Here is a 13,129-nt window from a genome sequence, read left to right on the forward strand (position 1 = left end):
ATGGGAGACTTAGGGACAAAATGTCTGTGTGAAGACAGGCATTACTTGCTATCACTGAATTAACTACTTAATCACCTTTGAAGGGTAGGACTTAGCTTCACCTCTTCTTGGCATTTCTTCTTCACTCCATTCTCAGCTGACTGGCCTATTCCTTAGGCATCCACAGAGAGTCTGGGAGTTAAATGAGAGTATGAAGAAGTTAGGTATTGCAGAATTCACTCATACAACTCTTAAGTTCCTGTGTGACTGAAATGAACTGTCTCGAGCAGTTCAGGTAGCGCTAAGGCTGGGAGTATAATACGAGTAGCTGGATAACCAAATCCTCCTGCCTCTTAATTATTCTGTGTAGTCTTACTCTTAATTTGTACAGGTCAGGCAGTTGTTAAAAAAAAATCAGATTATAATCTTGGGTTTGTTATTTTTTGTTTGGTTTTTTACACTTTTGCAGCATATAGAAAAAATTCCCTTTGAAGAGCTATTTTTCTAGTTCCTGACCAATATTCAACCCAGTCTTCTGAAAAATCACATTTGAAAGTTGAAATTGTTTGAAAAATAACATCTCTGCTTAATAATTTCCACAGTTCCTTTTTTTCCAGAAAAGAAAGTATCTATATGAAGAAGGTTATATTTATAAGTGACTGGGAAAAAGGTATTTGTCTATTAAAACTGTATGCATGACTGAAAATGGTAGTAATTTTCAGTCTGGGAAAGACAAGGCTTTCTGTATTTGTGATTTCTCTCGGTATTCAAGGTCACCCATGTATAATACTGATGCTAGCACTTCTGGCATCTGACTACTTACTGTGTGTGTAGTTTGGTCCTGAGGGATGTCTTAATTATGTGCACCTTTGCTAGTCTTTAAAGCAGTCTAGTGAAGCCAGTTAATCATTTTGTGAACAAAAAAAAAAAAAATTCAGAAATTCCAAATTGCAAAGTTAATTGAAATCAACTAAGAAATTAGGGTCTAGCAGTTGCCACTAGGACCATAGACCTTGCCTGGTTTTAGGTGGTCTTTTCTTTCCTCACAGACTCTTTACAAGTTCCCTTTTCCACAGCATCACATTCATGATTATTTTGTTCACCCTGTCAAAACTGCATCCTTGACTCATCTTTAAAAAAATGCCCTTTCTATACGAATTTCTATGAAAGGGCTGAAGTTCCTCATGTTCTTTGTGTCACTGCCTCTCCAATCTTTACTTTATCCTGGATGTTTATTGAGGACTGGGAATTACTAGTGATTTTGTAGATGGTAAGGAGGAACTGCTTATTTCTCTTCAGTTTAAAAAAAATACAACTACAGAAACCCTGCAAATGACTCAGAATCATGAGCTATGTGGCAACTCAATATAGAAACATAGGTTATAGGGAGTAATTAGACTTCCATTTTTTCTTTTTATTCAGTCACATTATTGTTATCATATCTTGAGCTGTCAGTACTTAACCTCATCTTCTGCCGCCAAGGGATTTTGATCCTAAATGGACCTCTGTAGAAATAAGGGTGTGGAAAAAAAGTAACTATTGAAATTAGTGAAAGGTCATTTCCCAAGTATGTGGGTTTCCATTTTTTTTTATTTCTTCAGTGTAGACGTGCCACTTGTAAATACATCACTTCTCTTTCACTTTCTTAAAGAAATCTACTCAGAATACTTCAGTAAACAGAAAATTTAAAAGTACAGCTTGGGATGCTTGATGTGAGAAGAAATGGCATGAAATTGTTGTGAAAAAACACTGCATGTTTAATGTTGACATTGATGCCTGTATTATATCTTTCAAGAACACTTATGTCTGCCTGAACATCTCAACCTTAACAAATTTATTTGCTCTAGTGTTAATAAGTAGGAGAAGATATACCCCAAACACTCCTTTATCTTAAGGATGGAGGAAAAGGAGTGAGAAACCATAAGAGAAAATATTTCAGGTGAAGTCTTCTGGCAGATAATTCTAGGTGGGTGCATACCAGTTTTTCTTCTGTTTGCCAGCAGAGAAAAAATTCTCATTATGAACCTTTTACCTGGAGCTACAGTAAAATGTATGGTCATCATTTAAGTGATTATTTCCCATTGCTTGCTGATAGACTTAAGCTTCTATACCGAGTTCAAGGTGTCCTATTCCCATCAGTCTAACACACATAGAATACCATTCAATAGAATGTGCACAGGATATTTAATTTGATGTGGTTTTGAAAGAATTAGTTACAACTTTCACTTGCTGTTATGCAAACAGTAATTAATTTCAAATTAGTAGGCCAGAAAACTGGAATGTGTGGAGAGATGGGTGTTTTGTTTCGATTTGTCTCTACCTCCATGCATGTGTCACGTACCACTCCACCATATATGTAGAGAGCAGATATAAATTGGCAAATCTGTTATTTCAAGTTGAATTCCCATCTACAATAGCAGTGAATCAGCTCTATTTTCCACTGTAATGGCTTCTGAGGGTTAACAAAAAACGCCATGAAAATCACCGGAATTTGAGATTGTTAGGTGAAGCCCAAAGATGATGATGATATCACATGATATATGTGATCCATAAAGGCCAATTCTGCCAGTATACCTTGCCCAAATGTGCATCTTGTATGCATTGCAGAATAGGAGATTTACAATATATATTTGAAAGTTATTTTCAAAGTTCTTGTTTGTGTCTTTTGAAAAATTTCTGTTTGCTTCTGTATTCTTCAGCTATTCTTCTTTGTCTCATTCTGGTAGCACTGCAAGTCTTCATTTTGCATTTCATCACTGCAGAGAAAGGAGGGCAGCTGGTATATCTAACCAGAAAAAAAGAAAAAGGAAAAAAAAAAACCCAGAGAAGACTTAAGCATACTAGCTGTCTTTTGAACCTCTTACATATTAGGGGTCTGATTAAAAAAAAAAAATCCACTGAAGCTAATAGGACTGACTCTACTAATCTTATTGGGTTTTGAACTAGACTTCAGTATCTGCTCTTATATTAGCTAGCAGAAAAAAAAAAAGGAAGCTGTATTTTTTAATGTGCTGCCAGCAGATGTCTCACGCATTTTCTTACAAAAGCAGGATTAATGATTTAACTCACTTTGATCACACAGTTCCAAGAAAGTGAAAGTTGATGAGATGTTTTTCATTATGTTATGGACAAATCTTCGGTAGCTCCAGCATCAACTATTTTGAGTCCTTTTCTGAGAGACAGGTTTACATAGTAATCAAACCAGAACAAAATTTCAGGGGTTCTTTCGGTGTTTTCATGCTCGATATGAAACTTAATGTACCTAAAAAGTCTAACTGCTCACATTAAAATTAATTTATATTTCAGGCTTTCTCATTTTGTATTTATTCTTATGCCCTTCACACTGCTCATGTAAAGGGACTCTAAAATGGCCTGGAAATTACGATTTATCACAAATGTAAAGAGTTTGGCAGAGTACCGTTGATGCAAATGAGGTTGGCTGTGTTCTTCCATAATAACTGCTTGCATTAATTATTCCTTCTGTTAGCAAAGGAACACTCTGAATTACACTGTTTTTTACGCTGTTTGGCTTTATACAGAAATGGCTACTAAAAGCCTCAGAGATCCTGTTCTGCTGTGCTACATCAGCCATTTTCACAGGCTTGGTGCTTATGCTGTATGCCTGAAGTCTGTGCAGACTGCAATCTATTTAGTTCGTTTAGCGATGGAGCCAGAGAATGATTAATAAAAATATATGTACTCCCTGAAAAATTCTTATTAGCCTGGTTAGTCTGATTTCAGAGATGTGGAAGTGTTATATCTGTTCTCACTTGAGGTATGAGAGTGATTATACAAAATTGAGAGGTACTTCCATTTTCTATAGAAACAAGAGAGACCTGTCTGCAGAAAGAGAAAAGCTGTTAAGGTGCTTTTGTGCTATAGTAGTTGCAGGAGAGTGGCAGAGTTGTTATTCTGCATTTAGACCCAATGAGCTCCTATATACCTGGGGGGAAAAAAAAAGCTGCATAACATAACCCAGCTGTCCTTATTCTTTGAGAATGCTGGTGCCACAATAATAATGATTACTCTGAATATATTACCTTTGCTTGTTATTCTGTAAAAAGGGGGAAAATAAATGGGAGAATGCATCCCCAATAGTCTGAGGTGCAGCTTTTTAGATAGGCAGATAGATGTTTTTCAAGTCATTTTGTGACTGACTAATCATTTTAGTCGTCTTATTTTGTACATCCCAAATTAAGTCCAATGTTTCTAAAAAGGGAAAAGCAAAGGCCTGGATCGGGGACAAAAAAAACCAAATGAGGAGGAGGAGGGAAATAAAAGCATGTGCAACAAATAAAACATAAGAATGCACCTCTTGTTTTGCTTGTATACTATGTATCCTTCTATCTGTCTTCTTGTATATTTATTTACACTGTAAATTCTGTATTATGAGCTTGATAAGTAATAACAATTTGACCTGAAGTAGGCATGTAGAAGGTTAATGCAGTATAGGCCATCATTCTCCACTAAGCACGCTTGCCCTTGTAAAGCAAGAACAATCTAAAAAGATCACAAAAGCCAACAGGAGTAGAAAGGAAAAAGGTAATGATTCAGATGGTGGGTCCTATATTCCTCAAGGGCAACAGAGCGCAGCATAAACTAAATATGTAGTTCAATCATCACCTCTCAAAGACCACAACAGAAATCCTGGGTTCTTGTCTCATCCTTGTCTTATAAGGCTATTTTTACATATGCCACCAATATAATAAATCAGTTGGGGATTAAGTTTTTAGGACCTGGGACTTTGACATTGAGCTTTAAAAATCTTAGCCTTTGGTAAATATCTGTTTCTGGATGGAAGTGTGCTGAGCTGCCTTAAAATGCAAACATTTGTGAATGTAACACCATCGACAGTTTGGAAAATAATTGTTCTTGGTTTTATGAGGCAGCTGGATTGAAAGATTATATGAAGACAGAGGAATGATATGCAATTTAGAGCCTTTCCTTTATTCTACAGCAATATTTTATTCAAATGGGAACAGTAGCTTCAAAACTCATTCAAGTCTATCTTACAAATCCTACAGCGGTCTCTTTCACCACTTTTGTAATTTTACATCATTGTTTAATGAGTAGGTTATATATAATTTATGTGTGTTGCACTTCCCATATTATTTCAGCATGCCTATCTACAATACATCAACATTGATGAATTCCTATCAACTGAAGAAATTCCCTTAAAAATACAAATATTTTCAGTTGAAAGACTAAAAAAAAAAAACCACCCACAAAAAAAAAACCCAAACCCCTCCCTAAAAGCTGTAAGTTTGAGTGTCTCCAGTTAAAATAGCTCATAGAAGAAAATACTAAATACTTCATATTCAGCTTTTTCACAACATCAGTCCTTTGTAAGATAGCAGCATGTAGTTGCGTCTCCTATATAAATGTGAGCAGTGCAAGACTGTAGTTATTTCCCCAATGACAGATGCTGTCACAGGCTGAGGTATGGACTCACTGGTGTCAGTTAAACCAAAGAAAAGGAAGTATAGAGTGCATAAGAACTGACCTAATATGGCCCCTTGAATTTTATTCTGCCTTCATAAGGATTATGGACTTAACTTGCATTTTGTGGTTTGGCCTCTAAGCCGTTCCTAATGTGCTACAAGAGCTGCTCTCCCCATCCCCACCCTGTCCTTCACGGTATGAGAACTATGCTTGTGGAGCAGACACAGAACATTTTGTGTCCGGCATGATTTCTAATAAATTACCTCTAGGAGAAGTAATTTGTCATAAACATAGCCTCAGGTTGACATGCATAAAGTCAAATATTTTGCCTCTTATTTTCACTACTGCTTTGCTGCCCTAGCTGCACCGCTTTTCGTCCCTGAAAGCGGAGCCAGGCTTCCAGGCATGCACTGTTGCTTACAACTCTGCTTGCAGTCACACGTTTTATTTGGGCTTCAGTGAGGCCTAAATATTTGGTCTCGAGTAACTTGAATCACTTACAAAGGAAATAACCTTGAACCACTGAAATTTATTGGAATGCTTACTAACTTTTGAAAAATGTGCTGAAATCTCCCAATTTAAGAGAGGGATTATTATGGCAACAAGCAGGATATAGTGGCAGAACAATCCAAAGGCATGAATGTTTCAGTCTTGTCTGCAGGACCTCCGTGTCCCTGAGGAAGTGTTTGACACTTCTTGGCTGACTGGAACATTTTTAGAAGTAATCAGGAAGCCAGATTTATGGACAGTATTTGATCACATTGATATTCATGCAGCCTGTATGGCTTAGCACGCCGCTTTTTTCTTGAGCGTGTGGTTGTGTTGCTCAGAGACTTGCCGCTCTCAGAAAACCCAGGCTTCCCTGAGAAGGGAGTGTAGCACCAGCGTGCTTCTCCCTGTTTTCAGATCCAGACTGGAGTGAACTGAGGCTACTTCATCTGCCTTAAGCTATTGTTTGGCTCAGCCTTTTCACCAGTGCACTGAAAAAAAAAAAGGTAATGGCCATCTAGTTGTAAAAACAGATAATTTAAGGTTAGACCTGGCCTTGTGAAAGGCCATTTCAAAAGAATGCCCCTGTAAACCAAACAAGCTGTGAATGACTTATATGCTGTCTTCCAGCTATTCCCCAAGAAACAGTGCACCAATACAGTATTTTGCTGGTGAATGTAAGCCAATTCTGCCTGCACTCTGAGCCCGATACAGTCATGTATGGCGTGCGTCACGACTGGAAGTGTTGTCCCTGCTTACACAACCTCCCTGCCCAGGCAACTCAGCCTGGCTTAGTTCGGTGCCAGCAGCAGGCACACAGCTCCTGGCTGGGTCTGAAGTCAGGCAGAACAAAATCAGGCAGGCTCACAATAGACCTAGTTAGCTGTATGCAGTCTACATTGTAAATCAAAAGAAATTCAACAGTTCTGTCAAACAGGATTGCACTTCTGCTAATGATACTTTATTATGTTCTGAAAAAGAGATGAGGGTCTGATAGGGTCTAATTAGGGGGAAAGGAAATATAGTGTCTACATGCCTTCTTCACTGTGCCTTCTGCACAGATGTTTTCTAGGGTGGTTTCCAGGTAACAATTCAAATCATAATATAACTGTTAGATACTGATTACATCATATATTCTTTTATTATCCGTTGTTTATATAGCAGCAAGGGCTTACACTATGCTATACTATACAAATATGATTATAAAATATATGATGGGAAGAGATGAAGTCATATCCCTTACAAAAGAGAAACAAGCTTAAAATTTGTCTTTAAAATGCGTATAGACTTTGTCTTTACCTCTCACGTCTTTCTAGAGGCAGAATTTTATTGTAGAAATGCAGTTCTTATTGAAGAATGTGTATAAGGCCGATTCAATAATGTAAACTTCCATAACGTTACAAATTCTTGCACTTTCAACTCCAGTTCAACATCCCCTACCTCCCTTTATTTGAAAATCCATCATGGAAATTATTTTACTGAGTGAAATGGAAAGGAAAGAATCTGAATAAAGTATTATTCATAATAAAAATGTACTAAAGTTTTATTACGAGATCTTTAAAGGCACAAATACTGTTAGGTTGATAAGACCATTAATTTAGCATGGAATCATAAGCATCTATTAGGCTTCTGTTTCTTCTGTAGGCTTTCCATTATCTGAGGACATTTTAAATTATAAATTGTAATGTAAAAGAACCCAACACTTCAATTGTGGTATTAAAAGACACTTTCCCTTCTCGGTCTTCTCAGACTCTTTTGTTGCTTAGATGACAATCTCCATAGAATTTCTCACTTAAAAAATCCCATCAAAATATAGTAATTAAAAAAGAAGATTTTTAATGGGGACTTCCTCCAATATAAAAGCAGAAAATCATATCTTTGTTCTCATCAGGAACAACAGTTTTAAGTTAATTTTTTTAAAAATCAAATTTGATATGTTATTGACTTGTGAGACTTATAAAGTCATGTATTTTTCTTAAAAGCAAAATGAAGAATCCATTTACAACTCAGAAGAAAAAGGTGAGAGAGAAAATGTTAGTGCAAGAAAATAGTTGAAATACTCCTTCATAGTTCTTAGTGATTTAAGTATTGCATAAATATTTAAATATTACATGTAATAGATATTGAAGCTCAGAAATTTAAGGTGGCATTTTAAGCTGACAAAATTTGCAAAACCAACAAAGCAGGGAAGTGTTTTGAACCAAAGCATTTTAGCCAGCTTTGCTCTCCAGTAGTATTACGTGTATATAATAGTAAGAGCATTCAAAAGTCCATCAACATGTAATGTCCTTGTTAAGCCCCAAAGTTTAAATATAGGAAAAATGACAGTTCGAGATTCACATCTTAGACCCACTGAAATCCAGGGCGATTCTGTCATCAGTTTCAGTACAGATAGTAATTGTGTTCAGAAATGTAGGTGATTCACGTTGACCACAACAGGCTAGTCACACATGACGTTTCAAAGGGTCAAATCTGCTTCCTGGGTGTGTGATATTCTGCTTTTACTATCATCCAACATATACTAACCATTTCCTATCTGAAAAAAATGCCTGTCACAGAAACCTTACAGCCTAACAGGTAGGATAAATGATGGTTCACTGGGCATGTGATTTGACAGTCAAAGGATTAGATGATTGTTCAGCCACGACTTTGGAATTTATTGTCTTTTCCAGCTGTTGTTTGGCAAAGAATGTTGTACTGTTTGTGTTCCTGTAGATCCAAAGGTGGGAATCCACGCTACAACCCCCAAAATGGGAACCTTACTATAGTTTGAATGACTACAAAATTGCTTCATGTTTCTTTCAAGTCATGGCAGCATTTTATTTAAAAAATTAATCCACAAATTAAATTATTTTAAGTATCGGGAAGAAGCTATTCTGGAAATTTGGGGCTGGATGTACTAAAACTACTTTTTAGAAAAGCAGAATGATATTACAAGCTATATTATGGGAGGGATTATGAAAAAAATGATTTCATTTTTTTTTTTATTAGGTGATCTTAAATCTAGACAAATCGCATCCAAGAGTTTTGAAGCAATTGGCTGCAGATCTGTCTGTGCTGTTAACATTTGTTTGAATAGGTCTTGGAACACTTAGAATGTTTCAGAGCAATCTTTAAATAAGAAAATGAGCTAACACAGGTATTTTAAGGCTGTCAGTCCTATGTAAATAATAGAATTATTGATATTGACTTGCATAAAAAAGAAAATAATAATGAGTGGAGGAACCTGAGGAAGTAGTTCGTACAAAACTAACTTGGTATCTTTATGTGTAACTAAAAGATTGTTGATAAAAGATGATAATGGTAAAGTAACATGCTTCGAAACCGGATATAAGTTTTATTAAAAAAATAGTGCAATATAAAATCAATATGAATTCTATTTCAAATAACTACGAAGTTTGACATTTGAGTGAAGAATGTTAATCAAAAGTATATGGTGCTAGTTTCTCTGGATTTAGTGATTGTCCCTGTAATTGTATTGGAGGTATTTGCATGCTTATAGAACACCAGAACAGAAAAATAGACTTTATCTTGTAGTGCAATTTTGCATGTGTACGTAAAAAGTCTGAAACAAAACCTTTCTTTAATGAGGCAAGAAGAATTTAAAAACAAACCAAACAAAATCTTCAAATGAAACATGTTTTGGGAAAAATCAAGGTATTGTACTTAAAGATAGTGTATAAAGAAGGAGAAAAGAACTGATTTTTTTCCATTTTTATCTATTTATACAATTTATCTTTCAGCTCTAGATACAGTAAATCTGTACATAATGGGGAGTGGGGAAGCTGGAGATGTGGTTGTCTTTTTCAGTTGCCTTTAGTTAGTAATTCTCCTGATTAAATCCTGCACTTTGAGTCCTTTGTTTCAGTCTGCATAGGAGATGTAACTACTAAACTATTTTCTGTCTATTTGTAATTCTCCTGTATTTCCCTTGTGTGTCATGACTAAAACTAACATCATTTTGAATGCATTAGTGTGTCTGTAGGGCACTTTAGAACTGCCTTCTCATGTTTTAAAATACCTATATCGCTATGAAAATTAGCATGACCGTATTCTGCTTTATTCCTATAATTAGTCAAACTCCAGATATTAGCTAACATTTATTGACTAAATCCAATTTTTACCTCTAGTAACTATATTTTCCTCAAGTCTGAAACAGCAACCTTGAAATCTGTGCCGAATATTAAGCAAAGAATGTATTTTTTGTTTGTTTTGATATAACAAGTCACATAAAGCAGTAGATCTTTTCTGTCTAATTATTAGCAGCATTTTCTTACATTTGAAATGATGGTAAATGGTAGGATCAATAAAATTGAGAGTCTGGAAAATTTTGTTCATTTTAAATTGTCCAAGGCAACAAAAATATAAGCCTGTTTTTAAAACCATTTAGAAAAGTTAAAGGCAACTGAATTATTACAAAGACCTAATTGTTTTGCCTAAAAGTAGGTGAAGTTATGACTGGTAAATTAAAAACCACCTAAAATGGTTAAAACTTTAAACGTTACAAATTAAGCCTTATTTACAGATTAAATACCTTTTTTTTTTTTGAGTCATTTTATAAATGTTAGGGGAAAAATGATTTTATTGAAAAATGGAATGAGAAAGTTTTATCACCAGTGATAGTAATGGTAAATTTATGGGGGCTTTGGGAGAACCAGAGTGTAGGCTCTTTCTTCCTTGTAACCACAAGTTGGATTGACTGAATCGCTACTTAATTTAATCTAACAGGAAGCTGAAGGGTTGGCATGTTTGGCGGTTGCCTTAGCTGCTTTATCCCTACAGAAATACTTTTATTTTCTTATTTTCACCATCTCCTCAGATATAAGGACCAGTGTTTTCAAAGTGGTTTTTGATTGTTAGTTTCTCCTCCACAAAGGTGTGCAGGACCGCAGAAGCCCCTGTCTTAACTAGAAGCTTAGGTTGCTTGAGATTTCTGAAAATGATGTCTTGTCTCCTCTTCAGCTGGCCAGGCTTATGGTGCTGGAGAAGAAAAAACTAGAACTCCTTCCCATAAAAACCGATTTTTAATGTCTCTTTGATAACTACTAATGGGTATAATATTAATTTATAGGATATTAAAATATTTCAAAATTTAATATCCAGACTAACAAAGCTGAAAAATGTTTCTGCTGCACATGATCATAATTAGCTTTTCAAAGTGTAACAGTTAGACAGAAATGGCTTCACTGACTCTTATCAATAAATGCTAAAACATATGTATTTTTATAATTCAAGGGCTATTAATTGAAGAATTAATTGAAGCCTGAAAAAACAAGAATAAAAATGAATCTTCAGGAAGTTTCAGAATGAAAATGAAGTCCAGGCTTCAGGGACATCCTAGTTCAGGTATGTGGACAGCATGTGATTGGAAATACCTCTGTCAGGTGTCATCTTGCCGGTAAATAAAATTAGCAGTGAGGAGGTATCTGCCAAGCAGTTCATACCCCAGGCAGTAGACAATGCTGCCATTTATCTCACCCTTTAAGACTAGAGTCGTCCTTTTATATTTTTTATTAGTCTCACATTTCAAACTATGACAAGTTTAAAAACTGAAGCAAATATATTCAAAGCTTTTTGTGTAACAATTGAGGCCCACTAAATGGAATTAGCATGGGGAGCGTTGGCACTTAAGCCAAATAAAACTATTTGATCCCTGCTGATTTATGAGCTTGTCATCAACTAATACAGAAAACTGCAGCAATTGTAAATCATAGGGTGCTATGTGTAAATTGAATTTCACAACTAACTTAAGAATTGCCCCCATATCAAAATGTAAAAGAGAGAGAAAAGAAAGGGAAATGTGAAAAGGTAATAACGATAATATATTTAGGATATGGTACTGCTATGGTACAGGATAAAATACTGCTGCTTTTCAGAAGTCATTAATGAAAATGGAGAAATTTTCGATAGTACCCATATCACCAACACAGCTGTTGTAGCTAATGGAATGTTTTCTACATGCTTGTATAGATAGCTAAGGAAAAAGTCCACTCAATTCTTGAGCACACTGCAGGTTTCCAAAATCACTGTGCCAGCAGTGGTCACGTTCCTGCCACACACAGGAGAAGGTTGTGTTTTAAGCGTCTCACTCTTCATGCCTGTCTACGTTCCTAGCAATCTTCATCTCTCATAATCTTGAAACATGACCTTTTCTGGCTATCATCCTTTAAGTTGTAGCCACAAAGGTATAAAAGCTATGCTTTCCAGGTGTAAAGCCATAAAAGGGAATTTAATGTCCATGTACTGTTGTCAATTTCTTTACGCCAGGTTTGCCAACTACTTTCTCAAATGGTCTTCATTATAAAATGCACAAACTTTGGTTTAGCCCCAAAATTAAGGTTATTTTTCCCTGAAATTGGATACAGTGCAAAAAATGGGGGGAGCAGGAAAGAAGGGAAGGATATCATAGGAAGAAAGTTAGAAACAAAAATGCCTGCTGATCCTCCCTGGACAGATGGTATTCTCAGAAGAATCCATTATTTGCAGAGTTTTCTAGAATCTTTCAGAAGACTAAATTCACATAAAATATTATTTCTTTAAAAACTGATTTGAAAGGATTGACTTGTTCTCTCTTTTTTTTTTTTTTTGGGTTGGAGTATGCTGCCAGCATGCTTGCTGTCTTTTCTCCAGTGAATGGTTTTGCCAGTGTATAACTTTTTATACCATTGTTTTGCAAGTGAAATATTTTTCAGCATTGCCTCTTAAGCTCTTCAGATTTTTGGTAGCCATGGGATAAAGTGGGACAAATTCAACTGTGCTGGACTTAGAAGCAAATGTGCAGCTTTCAATTAATTGTTCAATCTTCAGTTCTTTGGGTCAGCTCTTCTGCCTAATCTCTTTGAGGCTTTTAATGCTACCATTTCCTGGAGAATGACAGGAATTCATATGGGATTTATTGGCATCAGCCAGCTGCTGCTGTCTGATGCTAATGCTGTGATCTGTCAATTGCAGGTGAAGTAATTTAACAAATTGTGTCATGCTTTGGGTGGATTATTTAGGGGCTATCCATAAATCTAAAAATCAAATCTTATGATTTCTTAATTGTTTGGTTATTGGATCTTTTAGTAAGAGTATGTGATGCCTTTTTGAGAAGAGGCATAGTTCACTAAACAGACCTGTTTTTATTTTCTTCGGCTAAAGAGGTATTAGTTCACACTAAGTATGGCCAGATGTACTGGTCACTGCCAAGAGTGTTCTGACGTTACATTCAGGAGTTTTC

General features: G+C 35.8%; 1 long non-coding RNA gene across 1 annotated transcript in view; it reads left to right on the forward strand.

Moving 5' to 3' along the window:
- Nucleotides 1-13,129, forward strand: part of LOC127015592 (uncharacterized) — a 152,637-nt gene that overhangs the window by 70,687 nt on the left and 68,821 nt on the right. Inside the window, exon 2 of the long non-coding RNA XR_007766355.1 lies at nt 11,146-11,256. This is a non-coding gene — a long non-coding RNA (uncharacterized LOC127015592). The remainder of the gene's footprint in view (nt 1-11,145; nt 11,257-13,129) is intronic.

This window comes from Gymnogyps californianus, chromosome 4 (genome assembly GCF_018139145.2).
Source record: "Gymnogyps californianus isolate 813 chromosome 4, ASM1813914v2, whole genome shotgun sequence".
NCBI lineage: Eukaryota > Metazoa > Chordata > Aves > Accipitriformes > Cathartidae > Gymnogyps > Gymnogyps californianus.